The 18,831-nt window shown below is 45.1% G+C and overlaps 1 long non-coding RNA gene across 1 annotated transcript in view; it reads left to right on the top strand.

The window, feature by feature from the left end:
* Positions 1–6,236: 6,236 nt before the first annotated feature.
* Positions 6,237–18,831, top strand: part of LOC144679330 (uncharacterized) — a 54,650-nt gene continuing 42,055 nt past the window's right edge. Inside the window, exons 1-2 of the long non-coding RNA XR_013576320.1 lie at positions 6,237–6,377; positions 11,913–12,010. This is a non-coding gene — a long non-coding RNA (uncharacterized LOC144679330). The remainder of the gene's footprint in view (positions 6,378–11,912; positions 12,011–18,831) is intronic.

The following is an 18,831-nucleotide window of genomic DNA, read 5'->3' on the forward strand; positions in this document are numbered from 1 at the left end:
TATATATTTCAGTAAGGTTGCCTCTCATTCTTCTAAACTCCAATGAGTACAGTCCCAACCCACTCAGCCTCTCCTCATAAGAAAATATCTCCATCCCCGGGATCAACCTAATGAACCTTCTCTGGACTGCCTCCAATGCCAGTATATCTTTCCTTAGATAAGGGGACCAAAACTGTTCACAGTATTCTAGGTGCGGACTAACTAGTGCCTTGTACAGTTTTAGCAAGACGTCCCTATTTTTATACTCCATTCCCTTTGAAATAAAGGCCAGCATTCTATTTGCCTTCCCTATTACCTGCTGAACTTGTATGATAGCTTTTTGTGATTCATGTACAAGGACCCCCCAAATCCCTGTGCACTGCAGCTTTCTGCAGTCTTTCTCCATATAAATAATATTCAGCTCCTCTATTCTTCCTGCCAAAGTGCATAAACTTGCACTTTCCCACATTATATTCCATCTGCCATGTTTTTGCCCATTCATTTAACCTGTCTATATCCCTTTTGTAGACTCTTTGTGTCATCCTCACCATTTCCCTTCCTACCTATTTTTGTGTCATCCGCAAACTTGGCAATAATACACTCATTTCCCTCACCTAAGTCATTAATATATATTGTAAATAATTGTTGCCCCAGCACTGATCCCTGTGGCACTCCACTAGTTACAGGTTGCCATTCTGAAAACGCTGCTGTTAAAAGGCCGAAAAATGCTGAAAATGTCGGTACTTTGTGGTGTTGGCAAGAGCAGAAGTGCTCTTCCTGGTTCAACAATAAAACTTGGGGTGATAGCATTCCACCTACCCTCCCCCCACCCCCCACTCCCCCCAATATAATCTCCATCTCCACCTACCCCCGCCTCCCACTGCCCTTGTAAGACTTTCCTTTGGGCCACTACTGACATCGGAGTCAACCCTAATTGCGGCTGTTGGTTGTAGCAAGCTGCTTTTGCATATCTGCTGGTTAAATGCAGATGAGACTAAAAGTGCAGTCAGGTCAGTGAAGCAAAGGAATGGATAAGACCCCTGCTCTGTTTTAACTGTCCTTGCCCCAGCCCAATTCCTGATGTATTCCATGCTCCTACAGGCAATGGTCACGATGGTGGTCCCGCGGGCCATCGATCTGGTCGGGCGGAAACGACTCTCGTTCCTCTGGCCTGGGTATTCTGCTGCGGGGAGGCAACTTCACCGTCTCCGAGGTCAAGGAGGTGGTGGGCGGGCGACTCCTCGTAGCAGATGTAATGTACAAGAATGCTCCACTCCGGTTAATTAACGTGTATGGCCCGGCACAAGGGGCTGAGCGGCGGAGGTTTTTCAGCAGCTCCCACTGCTGCTGGCGACCTCCAGGCCGGTCATTCTGGGCGGGGACTTCAACTGCATCATCGATGCGGCTGGACGATCCGGCAGGGCCGGCAGCAGATTGGACGCTACGTCCAGATCCCTGATGGAAACAGTTAAGGATGCCAAGCTGCACGACGTCTTCAGCAACCCTGCAGACGGAGCGCAGCATAGATACACCTGGTCGCGGCCAGACGGGTCCATTCGTTCCAGGATAGACTTCCTGTTTGTGTCCCGTGCATTCACAGTCAGATCCACCGAGGTCAAGCCGGTGTTCTTCTCTGACCACTGCCTCCTACTGGCGGACTGCCACTTGGAGAAGGACCTGAGGGTGGGCAGGGGGGCATGGAAGCTAAATGTGCAACTGCTGACCCCAGAGAACATTGAGGAGCTCAAGAGGGATTACAAAGGTTGGAGAACCGTGAAACCCCTCTTTGAGTCCCTGACACACTGGTGGGAAGCGATCAAGGGAAGCATCAAGAGGTTTTTCATCCTCAAAGGCACCCAGAAAGCTAGAAAGGAACAGAGGGAAATGTCCCGACTCCAGAAAAAGATGCAGAATCTGCTCCGGCTGCAGTCGATGGGGGTCGATGTCAAGGAGGAGCTCCAAGAGGTGAAGGGCCAGCAAGCCTCGCACTTTGCCTCGGAGGCCTCCAAGATCATCTTCCGTTCCAGAGTCCGCTCCGTGGAGCAGGATGAGACGTGCTCACGTTTCTTCTTCCAAAAGGTACACAGAGAGCGCTCTGTGATCAGCAGCCTGAAGGAAGAAGACGGCTCAGTAAAGTCATCACGGTCCGACATTCTGAGGATCAGCAAATCCTTTTATGCCGGATTGTATGACGTGAAGCCCACGGACAGCACGGCCTCCCAGTCCTTCCTGTCCTCTATCACGGAGGTCTTAGACCACAGTACGCGGGAGAGCCTGGACAAACCGCTAACTCCTGATGAACTGACTAAGGCCCTCGAGTCCTTCGAGAAGAGTAAAACTCCCGGAAGCGACGGCTTGCCGGCGGAGTTGTATTCGGCTCTGTGGGACTTGATCGGCCCAGACCTGCTAGGAGTGTACGAGAGTATGCTCCTGGCCGGTAGTATGTCAGAATCCATGAGGAAAGGCATCATCACCCTCATCTACAAGCACAAGGGGGAAAGGGAGGAAATTAGAAATTGGCGACCCATTTCACTGTTGAATGTGGACTATAAGATTCTGTCCAAGGTCATCGCCAACCGGGTCAAATCCGCTCTGGAATTGGTGATTCACCCTGACCAGACCTGCTCTGTGCCAGGCAGGAAGATCTCTGACAGCCTGGCGCTGCTCAGGGATACGATTGCCTATGTACAGGACAGGGGTGTGGATACCTGCCTCATCAGCTTGGATCAGGAGAAGGCCTTTGACAGAATATCGCACACCTACATGGGGGATGTGCTCTCCAAAATGGGGTTTGGGGAGGGAATTCGAAATTGGATCCAACTGCTCTACACTAACATCAGTAGCGCAGTCTCAATCAATGGGTGGGAAACAGATAGCTTTCCGATTAAATCTGGAGTCAGGCAGGGCTGTCCTCTCTCGCCTGTCCTTTTCGTGTGTTGCATAGAACCCTTTGCCGAGTCCATCAGGAAGGATCCGGGCATAAGAGGAGTGATGATCCCAGGCAGTGGAGGCACTCAGGTAAAAGCCTCCCTGTACATGGACGACGTCGCCGTCTTCTGCTCGGATCCGCTGTCGGTGCGCAGACTGATGCACATCTGCGACCAGTTCGAACTGGCCTCGGGAGCCAAGGTAAATCGTGGGAAGAGCGAGGCCATGTTCTTTGGGAACTGGGCTGACCGATCCTTTGTCCCCTTCACTGTCAGGGCTGACGGCCTGAAGGTGCTGGGGATATGGTTCGGAGGGACCGGGGCATGCGTTAGAAACTGGAAGGAGCGAGTGGCTATGGTGAAAAGGAAACTGGGCATGTGGGAGCGACGCTCCCTCTCCATTGCGGGTAAGAACCTGGTCATCAGGTGTGAGGTACTCTCGCTGTTGCTGTACGTGGCGCAGGTCTGGCCCATTCCAGACTCCTGCGCGACGGCGATCACTCGAGCCATCTTCCGCTTTATCTGGAGGTCGAAAATGGATCGTGTCCGCAGGGACGCGATGTACAAGCCTCTAGATAAAGGGGGAAAAAACGTGCCCAACATCGCCCTCATACTGATGGCCACCTTTGTGTGCGGCTGCATCAAGCGGTGCGTAGACCCTCAGTACGCAAACACCAAGTGTCACTACGTGCTGAGGTTCTACCTGTCCCCGGTGTTGCGAAGGATGGGTCTGGCCACGCTGCCGCAGAACGCTCCAAGTAGTTGGACCGTGCCGTACCACCTGTCCCTGGTGGAAAAATTTATGCAGAAAAACACCTTTGACCACAAGTCCATCAGGCAGTGGTCAGCACGTAACGTCCTAGAGGCCCTGAGGGAAAAGGAGAGGGTGGACCCTGTGGGATGGTTCCCCGAGCAGACTGTCAAAGTCATTTGGCAGAATACCTCATCGCCAGAACTTTCCAACAAGCACCAAGACGTAGCTTGGCTGGTGGTGAGAAAGGCCCTCCCCGTCAGATCCTTCCTACACGCCAGGAGGCTCACCCCCTCTGCACATTGCCCTCGAGGTGGCTGTGGTGGGGAAGAGACCGTTGTTCACCTCCTTGTGGATTGTGCCTTTGCAAAGAAAGTCTGGAGAGAGATGCAGTGGTTGCTGTCGAGGTTCATCCCGAGCAGTTCTGTGACACAGGACTCTGTGCTCTACGGGCTGTTCCCAGGGACACACACCGAGACAAACATCAACTACAGCTGGAGGATCATCAACTCGGTGAAAGACGCGCTTTGGTCTGCCCGAAACTTGTTGGTCTTCCAGCACAAAGAGTTGTCCCCGACCGATTGTTGCGGACTGGCACAATCCAAAGTCCAGGACTACGTGCTGAGGGACGCACTAAAGCTTGGGGCAGCTGCCGCAAAGGCGCAATGGGGAAGGGTCGCTGTCTAAGACCTTTCTACCACAGCGCACCGAGAGACTGGGAACTGTTTAGAGCCCCTCGGGCTGTACAGATCAAAATGAAAGGCTGTAAATGATTGTAATATTGTTTGTACTGATGCACCTGGTGATACATTTTGTAAAAGTTTAACCTGGATTGTACCCTTGTAATGTTGTTTTTGAAATGGTTTGGAATGTGATTGAAGATATTTTATGAATAAAGTATATTTTTACAAAAAAAAAAGTATTCCATTGTTTGAATATGCCTGCCCATATGTAGATGGTTGTATTGAAGATTGCTGACAGAAGTTAAAGTGGACAGAAAAATGGGTAAGGATGCCACAGGGTATACTCCATCCTATTTTCCAGCAGTAACTAACCAGCAATTACCACCAGCATACATTGAGCAACCACAACCAGTCACCAGCCAACAACCATAACCAGTAACCAGCCAGCAACCACCAGCAGTAACCAGGCAGCAATGATCACCAGCCACCGGGCAGCAATCACCACCAGTAACCACCCTCCTCCTATTCCAAATCCACTCAAAAATCAGTGGAGAGAGCGTGATGGATCCCAGAGCAGCCTTTTCTGACCTAGTTTTCATGGGGTATTTGCCTGGTTGCTGGCTAGTTACTGGTGATAATTGCTTTCAAAAGAAATAAAAATATGTTGAATCTTTATCATAATGGAGAACTTTGACATTCCACAAATATAAAATTAGTTTTTCAGGGTCAGAGAGAAACTTATCAGCAGCAATCATGAACTTAGTATGCCATTAAAAGCCAAATTACACCTCATTCAAAAAGGTGTAACTTTTTCGAGGATTTTTACAGTGAGATTAATAGCGCAAGAGAGAAAGTTCTTGTCAGTTCAGTGCTTTCCAATTCATTTCATTGTGGGGAAGGGGCTTCAACAGCACACCTGATAGAGAAATGTGGAATCACTGACAGCAGTCTCTAGATTTCTACGTTTATCTGTTTATATGTAGAGGCTTGGTCAGCTCAGTTGGCTGGAGTGTGATGCAAAAGGACACCAATGGCACAGGTACTGGCTGTGGTAGTTCATGGAGTCCTGCCTCTTCACCTTGCCCCATACTTGCAGGGTGCTGCCCCTCAAGCTACATATAACCAATTGTTTCTCTCTCATGGAGAGAGTTGCCTGTGGCCTATAGCTAATGCCTACTAGCTGTGAATATGTGGACTTGAGAAGTTGCTGTCAGTTTCAGAGGAGTAATGTCAGTGAATGCTGACTGTTTATTACTACAGCAAAATCTGGGCCTTTGTAATTGTTAGATAGACTTCCTGGCCTATTTGGCTCAGTTACTCACTGCAAGATTTACTCACTGAGCTGTTAGGAAACCTTTTTGTGTTTTAATCATACGCTGTTTTTTCACATCATGAAGTAGTGCACACATCTAACATTTATTAACACTTTAAAATCTATTCCAAAGTGTTGCAAAATGAAGTGTCCAAATTTTTTTAAGGGGAGCATGCTGTCGAGAGATAAATAAATAAGAAAATAAATCCTGTTCATGCCATAATTACACCACTGGTATCCATTTTTATAGCCCCACATTCCTTTAGAATTCAAACTTAGGATTTGGATGTGCGTTTTGCAAGAATCCAGGGTCAATTTCAACCTGATGACATGACATGCAAAAAACATGAAGACTTGTTTCAATGTGATTTGTATTCATCGTAATAATTGCAAGTTTGACAACATATTTTAAATGATGAGGTTGCATCTTTGAGAAAGTCATTAAAGGCCCAATTCACATAGCATGAGCTAAATGTGAACTCGATCGTGGGGCTGAGCTGTGGCCTGCACACAACAGATTGAGAAGATTTGTTACTTTTAATAGCTTAAATATGCACCGTACATGTTCTCTTCTGCAGGGTGGCACTACCAGCTAATGGGTTGCGAATTACGAATCTCACAGCTCTTAAAGGGCCAGCGTTCATTTTACACCTACTCTGACTATTGTGCTCCTGGAGGAAAATCAAGCCTGCAACCACCAGGAGAAACGCCTTCATAGGAGAAAGGTTAGATCCGCTATTGGTGAAGTTACAAGAAAGGATTGTGGTCATTTCTGGCTTAAAGGTAAACCCTCCCTCCCAAACAGATAGAAGAAAACATGGTAGAATGTGGCAATATAATCTTTCGTATCCATAAGTCATGGGAGAAAATGAGAAAAAACGTTACCTGGATTGAAAAAGAGTGCCAAGGCAGGGTTGACTAAAATAAGCCCAATTGAAAAAACTCTGTCTGTACTGTATGAATCACTGAGCCCACAGCTTGTTGCCTCAATAGCAGTGCAGCTTGGAAAGCACTCGGCCAACTGCACACAACTTCAATGGAAAAGATAATCAAGCTTGGCACATAATGAGCAACCAAATATCGCCCATATTTACAACATCACTGAACGGTAAAATTAGCCCTACTAAAAAATCGATACATTGTAGCTAAAATGCAAATCAGCATTTGCCATTTTTCTTTATTGTGCTGAAATAAAGTCACCCACCTGGTTTTGACCTAATAGCAGAGATGCATTAGTGAATCTATTTTTAAATAAAACCTGCTTCTTTTTTAGCCACATATCTGTGAGACTGAAAAAAATTACAGACACAGTGAGGTCCTCCCATTAGCTTGTCAGAGCTAAATAAAGGAGTGAATTTGTCAATAAATGCATAGAAGGGCAGAAAACCTGAAATTCAAAGCCTAGACAATTTAATTACTACCATTGAAACAGTCTCAACATCGAAAGATACAAAGAAGGGTTCATTTTGAAACCATTACTGATTCAGTTGGCAGGCAGACATTAATTACTATTAAAAATCTGGAGCTTGTATGACAAGAGATGAGCAGATATAAAAGGGGACTAGTAGGTCTTTCTGAGAGTTATAGGTTTTGTCATCATAATTAAAGTTGCGAACAAGAAAAAAGCTAATTCTGAATGACAACTATCTAAATACATTAAACAGCACTAAGAGAATGATACATCTCACCAATAGCATTAGAAAAAAGAAAATTGATTTCTTGTTGAAGAACAAAGCCTTACACCACTATCATTATTATTGTCCGAAAATGGCAATTAAGTAAGTCGAGTTCAATTACTTCATGGTTAGCTTCAACTTGAAGTACCAACAGAGGAACTATGTGGGACTTGGATACAACTGTGAAAACATTCATAGATCATTAATAAGTGGCATAACCCATTAGATATGGGGCCAAAAATTCTGAAGGCCCCATTGTGAAGTAAGGTGAGAAGGGGCCTCTGCAGAATGATATTGTGACACTGAGATAATTCAGTAAAATAGTTTGCATATTGAGAGGTGCATGTGTCAGATGTATAAATCCAGGCTACAGTCCCTCAGAAATGCCCAGTGTGGAATTTAGCATGTATTTTAAACAGAAAGAAAAGTTTGCTTTTATTTCATGTCTTTCATGACCTCAGGTCAATCGCAAAGCTCTTTGCAACCAATTAAGCACTTTTTGAAGTGTAGTTGCTGTTGTAATGTAGGGAAACCCAACAGCTAATTTGCACACAGCAATATCCCACAAATAGCAATAAGACAATGACCAGATAATCTGTTTTAGTGTTTTTGGTTGAGGAATAAACAGAGGCCTTCTTTAAACAGTGTTATAGCATCTTTTATGCCTACTTTAAAGAGAAAGCGTAGTCTCGGTTTAATGTCTCATCCAAAAGATGCCTCTGACAATGTAACACTTCTTCAGCATTACACTGAAGTGTCAACCTAGATTATGTGCTCAGGTCTCTGGAGTGGAACTTGAACCCAAGAGGCAAGAGTGCAACCACTGAGCCAAGGCTGACACCTGCCACTTTGCTACAAATGATAGCCCCCATCAGGAATTACTCAATTTTTGCACCTCCAACTATACCCCCGCTCCCCCTCTTCCCCAGAAGGATTGTGGATTTTCAGGCCTACAATTTTTGTTATCCAACACTCAATTCCTGTGTTTTGTAATTCTTAGGTCTATATTTTAAGGAAGTACTGAGTTCCAAACAATTTTAAACACAAACTTCTCGAACACTGCCTCATCTTTAACTATTTCATCTGCTAAATATTAAATTTGAAACTGTTTCTCCAAAACAACTTAATTGCTGTCATTAGCTAGTAGAGAACATTCACTTTCAAAGTTGTTTTACTGTCTAAATGGAATGGTAAAAACAAAGTTGACCTGGGTGTTGGTTGGAGGAGACTTCTTCACTGTGTCACATATTAACTGCGTTGTAGCATGGACTTATTGTGACAGTGAGGTAACATTGAAATGATAGCCTGTAACTTCCAAGCTCCCCAGGGTCAGATTTGTGGGGTACCCCAAAGATGTGCTGGGAAATCCCTCTGGGAAGTTCCCAGGTAAGGGTTTGCAAGGCAATTGCCCAGAAGTGCACACTTCCTCTGGACAATTACGCTGCGCTGGGAACCATCCGAAAATGCAGCTTAAATCACAAACTTCAGATGGTTCCGCCAGGGTTATACCAATAGATACTGAGAAAAAGTTACAAGAGTTAAACCCTCTTCTAACTTCTGAGTAACTATTGGAAAGACCCAGACCAACCCCATGGGGCTTACCCCACACCCCTGACCACCCCAACCCCACGGGACTCCCTACATCCCCTCCCTGACACCCCACACCCGTGAACCTCCAATCCCCTCCAAATCTCCGACTCCCACCCATTCCCCCAGGCCTCTGACGCCCCCCAACAACCATCCCCCACCCCTCCAGACCTCGGAGCCCCCTTCATGACACCCCCGAATCTCCAATCACCCCTCACCCCATGACTCTCTCAGGCCTTGGGCCTTGCCCCCCCCACACCACACCCCCCATCGGACGTCCGAATCACCCCCCCCTCCCAAAGCCCCCCCCGGACCTCTGACTGACTTCTAGCCCAACCTCAGACCCCCACACCCCCAACCCCAACCCCCCTACCTTGGACCCCCCCAAAGGACTTCCGACCCCCCCCCCACCCCAACTGGACCTCTGACCCCGTGCCCCCCTGGACCTCCAGCCGACACCCTTGGACTTCCAACTCACTCCCCCCTCAGACCACTCTGCTTACCCCCACTCTCCAAATCCTATCTACTTACCTTAGACACTTACCTCCCCCCCTCCGCCTGTCAATTTCCCTGGCCTTTTAAACTTACCTGCTTCACAGCAGTAAGTGCTGTAAAAAAGGGGGCATGGCCTCCTTGAATTCGCTGGAGCTACAAATTTCTTGGGCCTGCAAGGATTCATTCACTGCAGGCCCTACCCAGCTCCGACAAACAGAAGTGGCAACACAGTTTTCAAGACCGGTTAAGTAAGTATTTATTTCTCCTAATTCCTGTGAGCCAGCACTTTCTGACGCTAGTCAGAAGCTACAGCCCAATGTTACTGCAAAGAAAAGACATGTCAAGTTGTTTTGGTTTTCTGCTAATTTTCCCCTCTTTACTTCTCCTCTCCTGAAGGCATTGTGTTCTTATTCAGCTCCAGTTCCAAAGGCACTGGTCATTACTGAAACCTCATCCACGTTCACATGTGGCCATTGACAATGAGTGTTGACAGACTATTTGCTCATGGGGAACACCGCCTGACTTTCAAGCACTGAGGAGGGGATCACCCAATAATAACTAGGATCAAGAATCTGTCAGAAATTACATGGTGAAACAAAGCCAAAAAGGCTAACTGGTAATGTGCAAGGACAAAGATAATTATTTGTTCAAAGGATATACAGTCTGTAAGATGTTCACTTCACAGCTCTTTAATTATTAAGAACATAAGAACTAGGAGCAGGAGTAGGCAATTCAGCCCCTCAAGCCTGCCCCACCATTCAATACGATCATGGCTGATCTAATTTCGGCCTCAACTCCAATTTCCCGCCCTCTCCCCATAACCTTTCAACCCATTACTAATTAAAAATCTGCCTATCTCCTCCTTAAATTTATTCAGTGTCCCGGCATCCACTGCACTCTGAGGTAGTGAATTTCACAGATTTACGACCCTTTGAGAAAAGTAATTCCTCCTCATCTCTGATTTAAATCTACCACCCCCTAGCCTAAAACTTTGGCCTCTCATTCTAGAATTTCCCACAAGGGGAAACATCTGCTCCACGTCTACTTTGTCTATCCCCTTTAGCATCTTATATAGCTCAATTAGATCTCCTCTCATCCTTCTAAACTCTAGTGAGTATAGGCCTAAACTGCTCAATCTCTCCTCATAAGACAAGCCCTGCATCTCTGGAATCAATCTAGTGAACCTCCTCTGAACCGCTTCCAGTGCAACTACATCCTTCCTCAAGTAAGGGGACCAAAACTGTGCACAGTACTCCAGGTGCGGTCTCACCAATGCCTTGTACAGTTGCAACAACACTTCCCTATTTTTGTACTCTATTCCTTTAGCAATAAATGCCAAAATTCCATTTGCCTTCCTTATTAGTTTACAAAATTTTGAGTGGCATGGACAGAGTAGATAGTCAGAAGCTTTTTCCCAGGGTGGAAGAGTCAATTACTAGGGGACATAGATTTAAGGTGAGAGGAGAAAACTTTAGAGGAGATGTGCGGGGCAAGTTTTTTACGCAGAGGGTAGTGAGTGTCTGGAATTCGCTGCCAGAGGAGGTGGTGGAAGCAGGTACGATAGTGGTGTTTAAGAGGCAGCTTGACAAAGACATGAATAGGATGGGAATAGAGGGATAAGGACCCCGGAAGTGCAAAATGTTTTAGTTTGACAGACAATATGATCGGCGCAGGCTTGGAGGGCCGAAGGGCCTGTTCCTGTGCTGTACTTTTCTTTGTCCTTTGTTATTACTTGTTGTACCTGCATACTAGCTTTCAGCGATTCATACACGGGAACACCCAGATCCCTCTGCACTGAAGCGTTCTGAAGTTTCTCTCCAAATAAATAATAAGCCGCCTTTTTATCCTTCCGACCAAAATGGATAACCTCATACTTATCCACGTTAAACTCCATCTGCCAAATTTTGGCCCATTCACCTAACCTGTCCATATCCATTTGTAAATTTCTTATTTCTTCATTGCAACTTACTTTCCCACCTATTTTGGTGTCATCTGCAAATTTAGCTATAGTACCTTCTATCCCTGAATCCAAGTCATTAATATAGATTGTAAATAGTTGGGGCCCAAGGACCGAACCCTGTGGCACCCCACTGGTTACAGCTTGCCATCCAGAAAAAGACCCATTTATCCTGACTCTCTGCTTTCTGTTGGTTAGCCAATCCTCTATCCAAGCTAGTACATTACCCCTAACTCCATGTGACCTTATCTTGTGTATTAATCTTTTGTGCGGCACCTTATCAAAGGCCTTCTGGAAGTCCAGATATACTACATCTACAGGATCCCCATTATCCACTTTGCTTGTCACATCTTCAAAGAACTCTAGCAAATTAGTCAAACACGATTTACTCTTCATAAAATCATACTGGTTAATTATTATTTGATAGTAGGAAACCTGAATATTGCTGAAAAGAGAGACAGGTTGCTAAAGCTTTTCATTTTGCACACATCAGAACAAATTCAAGAATGCCAAATTTCAAATTATCACAACAATTTATACTACAGGAGAAAAGGGTGCTGATTGGTTGGAAAATCGACTCTGATTGGCTGAAGCATTGCCATGGAGAAAGCAATGGGGAACCATAGGCTTCCTAAGCTCCCAGGTAATTCAAGAAAGGTGCAAGGCTTCAACATATTCCTTTCATTTGCGGAGAACGGGTTCCTCTGTATGAATGTATGATACTTCTAGCCGGTATAAAAGAGCCACTTTATGACCATGACTGATTATCATAAATTGGTTGTTGGCATAGATATTAGCACACTCAGGATTGTTCAGCGAGTGATGCCCAATTGCAGAATCACATTAAACAGTAGATGTTTGATGTCGATGGTAGACATCAAAAGGATGTTCCCTCTCGTGGGTGAGTCCAGAACTAGGGGGCACTGTTTTAAAATTAGGGATCGCCCTTTTAGGACAGAGATGAGGAGAATATTTTTCTCTCAGAGGGTTGTGTGACTTTGGAATTCTCTGCCTCAGAAGGTAGTGGAGGCGGGGTCATTGAATATTTTGAAGGCAGAGGTAGATAGATTCTTGTTAGGCAAGGTGATCAAATGTTATCGGGGTTAGATGGGAATGTGGAAATTGAAACACAAGAAGATCAGCTATGATCTTATTGAATGGTGGAGCAGGCTCGAGGGGCTGGATGATCTACTCCTGTTTCTATTTCTTATGTTCTTATGATTTGTTTTGGGTTTTGCAAGTGCGGTCTGGATGAGTGCCATTTGTATTCTGCCTGTCATGGACAACTGAAGGAATGAGCTGCTTGATTCAATCAGCCAATCATTGGGATGTATGACTTACGAACCTGGCATAGCACTGGCACTGAAACTCACGCACCAAGGTGCTCAATTGTATGGTAGGAAAAAGGTTTACTTCTCAGGCCATCCAGTTCTACTGAAAGAGCTTGTACACCTGTCCTCATTACACATTCTTGCCTGAGAGCCAAAAGATTATTTCATTGGGGGTTGTTATGACAACTGGTGAGAACTGTTGACTTTGCTGGATTGACATCTTTAAGTGTTTATAATAACTTGTTCTTTCTGTGATCTCTTATGTCAATGTCTCAATGTTTATTTGCACAAGGTAAAGATGCTTGAAGCGTTTGGAGTCTAGTTAGTGATACTTTAATTTCTGTCACTTGACAGTTTTATAGGTTATAGTAACAGCAGGTTTTTTTCAAAAGACTTGTGAATGGGTGTTTTTTTTTTCTAAACAGTTCCACACATACCATTGCTACTCTATGGTGCATTAGTCTCAGTGGTAGTGTGTTGCAGATCACTCAAGAGTCTGAGTTGCTGTGGCAATGCCTACTTATACATGCATGTTATAGTCTGGACCTATGGATAGTGATGGTAGAGGCTTCAACTTTCTTTCTATTGCATGGCTGACCAGGAATCCCTCCCATTCTTACCATATTCCATTGGCAAGAGTTGGAAGGACTTTCAAGTTGATAATGTACCTGTTTAGGTGCATTATGATTGCTCCTTCCTTGGCCATCAAGTGGGACTCAAACCCAGAGCTTCTGGCTCAGAGGCAGGAACGCTACCCACTGTACCAGAAGACCTCCTCCATTGGTTCTGTACATAGCATACACTGGGTGAATAGCCATGGAAGGGCCATGAGTTAGCATGAGTTGGCAAGGGAGCTACAAGGGGCCATGGGAGTTGATATGGGGCATGAGTTGACACTGAGCTGAAATGGAGAGGGAATGGCGAGCTTGAAAGGGGCATAGGGGAATGGGTAAAACCTTTTGAACTTAGCTTTCAAAATGTTCCCAAATCCAGGCTATGGTCCATGACTCCTCTGAGGGGCTGTGAACCACGAGTCATGGAGAAACCGGCACAACTCCATGAAAATTGCAGGGGCTGGGGGCTGGTTGCTAGGAGATGCCAGCCCTTGCATTGGAGCTGACCAGGTCAGGAGTGCAGGGTGTAGGCTCGCGACTCACACCCTTACTGTGCCTGTGAAAATGGGGTGTGCCAGGAATGGGTGCAGGAATCACAGAATTGCATCCTGCATGCCATTTTTAAATGGCTGCAGAGCCTTTCTGATTCTCTGAAATACTGGGCCTAAGTTTATTTTTAAAGCAGGTTTATTATTTTTATCATGTGGGTAACTGGGTCATATCCACTTGAGCATATCCACATATCCTCAAAATTAAGAATAGTTGGCACTAGAATAGAATTGCCAACATTGAAAGGGGGAAGCACTGCCCAGACACTCTACTGAACACTGATAAAGTTCTTATTCTCTATGAATGTTCAAACTCAGTTTTTATTATTAATCTATGACCACAAGCAGAAAAAATAAGACATGTATATTAAAAACTGTTGTACATCGGAAAGGTTTTTAGTTTTTCTCCTGGAATTGTTGTAGCCTATTTTCATGCTTGTGGTACTTTTCATTACTCTCATTACTGTCAAGTGATAAATGGCCATTGCCCAAATGCCATTCTTTGATTGGCCCCATGGGGTTTCTCATTCTTGTGGGCATTTTACCTTGATTGAGGAAGCTTGGTAACAATTGGTACTTGCTGCTGTAATTTCGAACCTGCACTGAAAAGTGGCCTCCTTTGTGCATTTAAATTGCTTATGAATGGCTGCAGTCTTCGCCTCAATAGAGCAAGACTCTGGACGTAGACTTTCTCCATGTAGTTTCCTTTTTAAAAAGTCATCAACACAAATGTATTTCCTTTAGCTAAATGTTTGTGCTCATCTAACTACCAGTGGGAAACATGATTTCTGGACTAAAATGTCCAATTCCCATCAGCAGTGAATTAAAAATTTAAATGTACAATTAGTGCAAGCCAGCAGGAAATAGCCAGGGCAGAGACCCTAACTAATTTGCACTGATAGGCCTTATATTTGCTCAGTAGGACATGAGCCTCATTGTGTTTTGCTTTTAGAAGCATTAATTCATTGACAGCGTAGTGACTATTAGCTCTAAAGTGCTTGATTATCCCAGGTGCTTCCTAGTGTTGAGGCAGGTAAGAATTTTTGTTTTTAGCACATCTTCATACACTTTTATTCCCCCTTTGGGGAAAGAGGTGGAAGGACTTCCAGGCCGAATATCAGTCTGTTGAACCGCCTAACAAGTCCTGGTGTGCAACTTGAGCCCAGAGCTTTTGGCCTAGAGGTAGTGATGCTACCACTGCACCACTAGACTTCTTAGGTAAGATTTAGAGGATAGGCTGTCCAGATTGCTCCCTCGCACCTTTAAGTGAAGAGCTGCAAGCACATGCAGTGAGGGTGTTATAAGTTGCAGGCAGATACTAATGAAATGCATTTTTTTTAAAGAAACGTCATTTGGAATGAATGCTAATACATTGATATAGCCTAACAGGAACCCCCCTGGTCCTCATGATAATATCAAGACCAGGGCTAGGATTTTTTGGTCCTGCCCATGGCAGGAATTGTTGTGGGAGGGACAGAAAATTTGATGGACTGGCCAAAGGTCCATTGACTTCAGGCAGGGAAATGCTGGCTCAGGAATCTGACATAAGATAGTTGTACATAGGGCCAGTAGCATTAAAAAAATTGCCATTCAGTGAGGCAAGTTCTCTGATAGGCTGCCCTAAATTCCAATCAAAGTAGCCAATGTGACTTCCTTTAGGGAGAACAAATGCAGCAAAGCGCAAAACCAAAATCTAAAACAAAACAGAAAATGTTGGAAGATCTCAGCAAGTCTGGTAACATCTAACCTGAAACATTATCTGCCAGGCCTGCTGAGTATTTCAAGCATTTTCTGTTTTTAAATGTAAGAAAGTGATTGAGTGTGTTCATGAGTGAGTGAGCAGGGTCCACACAAGTAAGGGACAACATTGGTAGATGATGCCTGTACTTTGGCAACTTTCAATCTTTGATTCAAACTGCACTGGGCCTATTGAATTGCTAATAAATTTAGATAACAAAAACAGAATTACCTGGAAAAACTCAGCAGGTCTGGCAGCATCGGTGGAGAAGAAAACAGTTGACGTTTCGAGTCCTCATGACCCTTCGGCAGAACTGATAAATTTAGATAATTGGCAGTAAGGAATATCCTTTGTGAAAGGTAGCATTTATGTTATTTTTTGAGTCAGCGTGCCTGAAATTTGATGGGGACATGTGCCACTTTTGAAGTGTAGTTACTGTTATAATGTAACAAATGTGGAGGCCAGCGTGTGTACAAGGTCCTACAATCAGCTCTGTGATAATGACCAAATAATCTGTTTTATTATGTTAATTGAGGGAGAAATATTGGCCAGAACACTAGGTAGAATTCTTCTGCTATTCTTCTTAATACTGGCATTGAATCTTTTACATCCACCTGAGAGGAAAGATGTGGCCTCAGATTAACATGGTATCTGAAAGGCAACAGTGCTGACAGTGCTGCATTTTCTCAGTACTTCACTAAGAGCGTCAGGTGAGATTTGTTTGCTTAAATCTCTGGAGTGAGGCTTGAATCCACAACCTCTGACTCACTGAGCCACAACTAACATTGAGATTACTAGTACTTAATTTCTTCAAGTGAAAGAATAGGCAAGGGCACTCAAAGAAAACAGAGCACCAGAAGGAGGCAGAGAAAAATAAAATGCAACGAAGGTGAGAATGACTGCTTCGTGCTTATGGAATAAAATGTCGAAGAAATGCCTGATGTTACAGGGAAAGAGGTGGCAATGGTATGGAGTGGCACAGCTGCAGAACAGTCTCAGAAAAGTTCTATGCTTGATAAAGGCAATGCACAGCAGTTGTGTCTTTAATTCCTTGGGCACCATGAATATTAACTGCACAAGTTGCCTTTTAACACTGCACTGTAGTTAAGGACTTCACTAGCTTTAATTTATAAAAAATGTCTGCATTTCCTATAACAGAAATTACTTGCACCCAGAAGCATTAAAGCCCTTTGCCGACTTTAACCAGTTGATCTATTACTTTCGCTTTCTGATGTCACCTGAGAGACATCCTTCAAATGCCATCTTTCACTTAATGCACTTAATCATGTTAGAAGAGGAGCTTTTGCACAATGCTTGTGATAAACAAGGAGACAGCCCTGAGATGAAATTTCAACCCTGATGATAAAATCTAGAAAATCATTGTGGAAACTAATGTCGAGCATCAGAAAACCAGAAGCTTCTACATCTTTACCTGTCTCATTACTCTCCAGATGTTTCACTCACCCATTCATAGCTTATACCCTATTTTCCTGCGCAGACATTATAGTAATGAGAGGCAGAGAATGATAAAGAGGAAGAAGATAAGGAGGAACAGCAGGGAAGAAATTTTTCCTCATCGACTATATTGACAATGATGAGGAGGAGGAATAGAATGATGAGGAATAATCTACACAGGAGACCTGGGGCAGATCCTATCCCATGCTCTTCTTCCCCATCCTGCAATGTCATTCTGTGTGTGGAGCACAGAGTAATCGGGGAACAGAGTGCTAAAGTCAGAATTTGGTACAAGTGAAATTTCGGTGCAGGGTGGGAAAGAGGTCCTTTCCATTCTTTTGATTTGGCTCCAGTAGCTGGTGAGTGTTCTTCCTTTATCTCTAAGCTGGGAAACTATGGGCTAAATTTGTCCCTCATCGGGCAGGCGTGTGCCCAACCTGGACGAAAGTAAAATAGCGCGCGATGATGTCATCGCAAGCTCTTGTGATATTTCACTCAGCAGGCGCACGGGAGAGCAACAGCGCGCCCGCTGACAATTAAGCAGCCGATTAAGGCCCTTAATCAATTAATTGACTCAAGTTTTTCACTGCCCGTCCAACTGTTCAGCGGGCGGGTGAAAAGGTCAAGCGGCCTTTGCATTTTTGGTGAAACCTCATCCACAGGCAGGATGAGGTTTCGACCAGTGATTTTTAAAAAAATTAATGACTTTTAACACTCATTTTTAACATGTCCCTGCTCATGTGACAGAGTCACATGAGGGGACATATTTTCATTATTTTTAATGTCTTTATTTTTATTGTTAAAAATCTTCAACTCCCTGAAGCAGCTCTGAGCCTCAGGGAGCTTTTACTGCACACACCTCTGCGCATGTGCACACTTCAGTGTTCACACTCCCTCCCCCACCTTGTCAGTGCTGCAGTGCGTGTTTCACGCTGGCTGGCTGTTAATTGGCCAGCTAGTGTGAAATCGGTGTCGGGGCCCAGCCACCTTTGCAACTGTTCCCGGGCCTGCCCACCGCGCCTACCCAACGAGGGCAAAATTCTACCCTATAACGTATATTATTACTTTACTAAATTAGTAACTAATTAACTAACCGAGTAAATAAGGTTAGACAGGGGGTGTGTCGTAACTGCAACATGTGGGGGTTTGAAGAACTTTGTGATCCCAAACAACCATATCTGTGGTAAATATCTGTAGCTCGAGGAACTGTAGCTCATTGTTGTTGATTTGTCCAAGCTGCAGACATTGCAGGGTATCAGGGAGGGAGAAGAGTTATCTGGATGCTTATTCCAGAAGCCCTTAAGAGTGCGCTCCCTGAGCGGTCCAGGCATTGGAAGCGCACATTGAGAAGGCCAATGACTCTCTCCACCACAGCCCTTGTGGAGGCGTGGCTCCTATTGTACCGCTGCTCAGCTTCTGTGTTTGGACGGCAGAGAGGCATCATGAGCCACTTTCTGAGGGGATAGCCCTTTCACCCAGCAGCCATCCATCAAGCCGGGCTGGAGCACTGAAGAGCCCCGACACCTGGGAGTGTCTGAGGATGTAGGCGTCGTGGGAGCTGCCTGGTTACCTTGCACAGACTTGTAGAATCAGCATCCTGTGATCACACACTATCTGCGCGTTCATGGAGTGGAAGCCCTTCCTGTTGACGAAGGCACCGGGCTCACCTGCTGGCGCCTTGATGGCCACATGTGTACAGTCAATTGCACCCTGGACGTGGCGGAAGCCAGCAATGGCCGCGAAGCCTCTGGCTCGCTGTGTCTGGCTTGCCTAGTCCC

Source organism: Cetorhinus maximus, chromosome 4, assembly GCF_964194155.1.
Source record: "Cetorhinus maximus chromosome 4, sCetMax3.hap1.1, whole genome shotgun sequence".
NCBI lineage: Eukaryota > Metazoa > Chordata > Chondrichthyes > Lamniformes > Cetorhinidae > Cetorhinus > Cetorhinus maximus.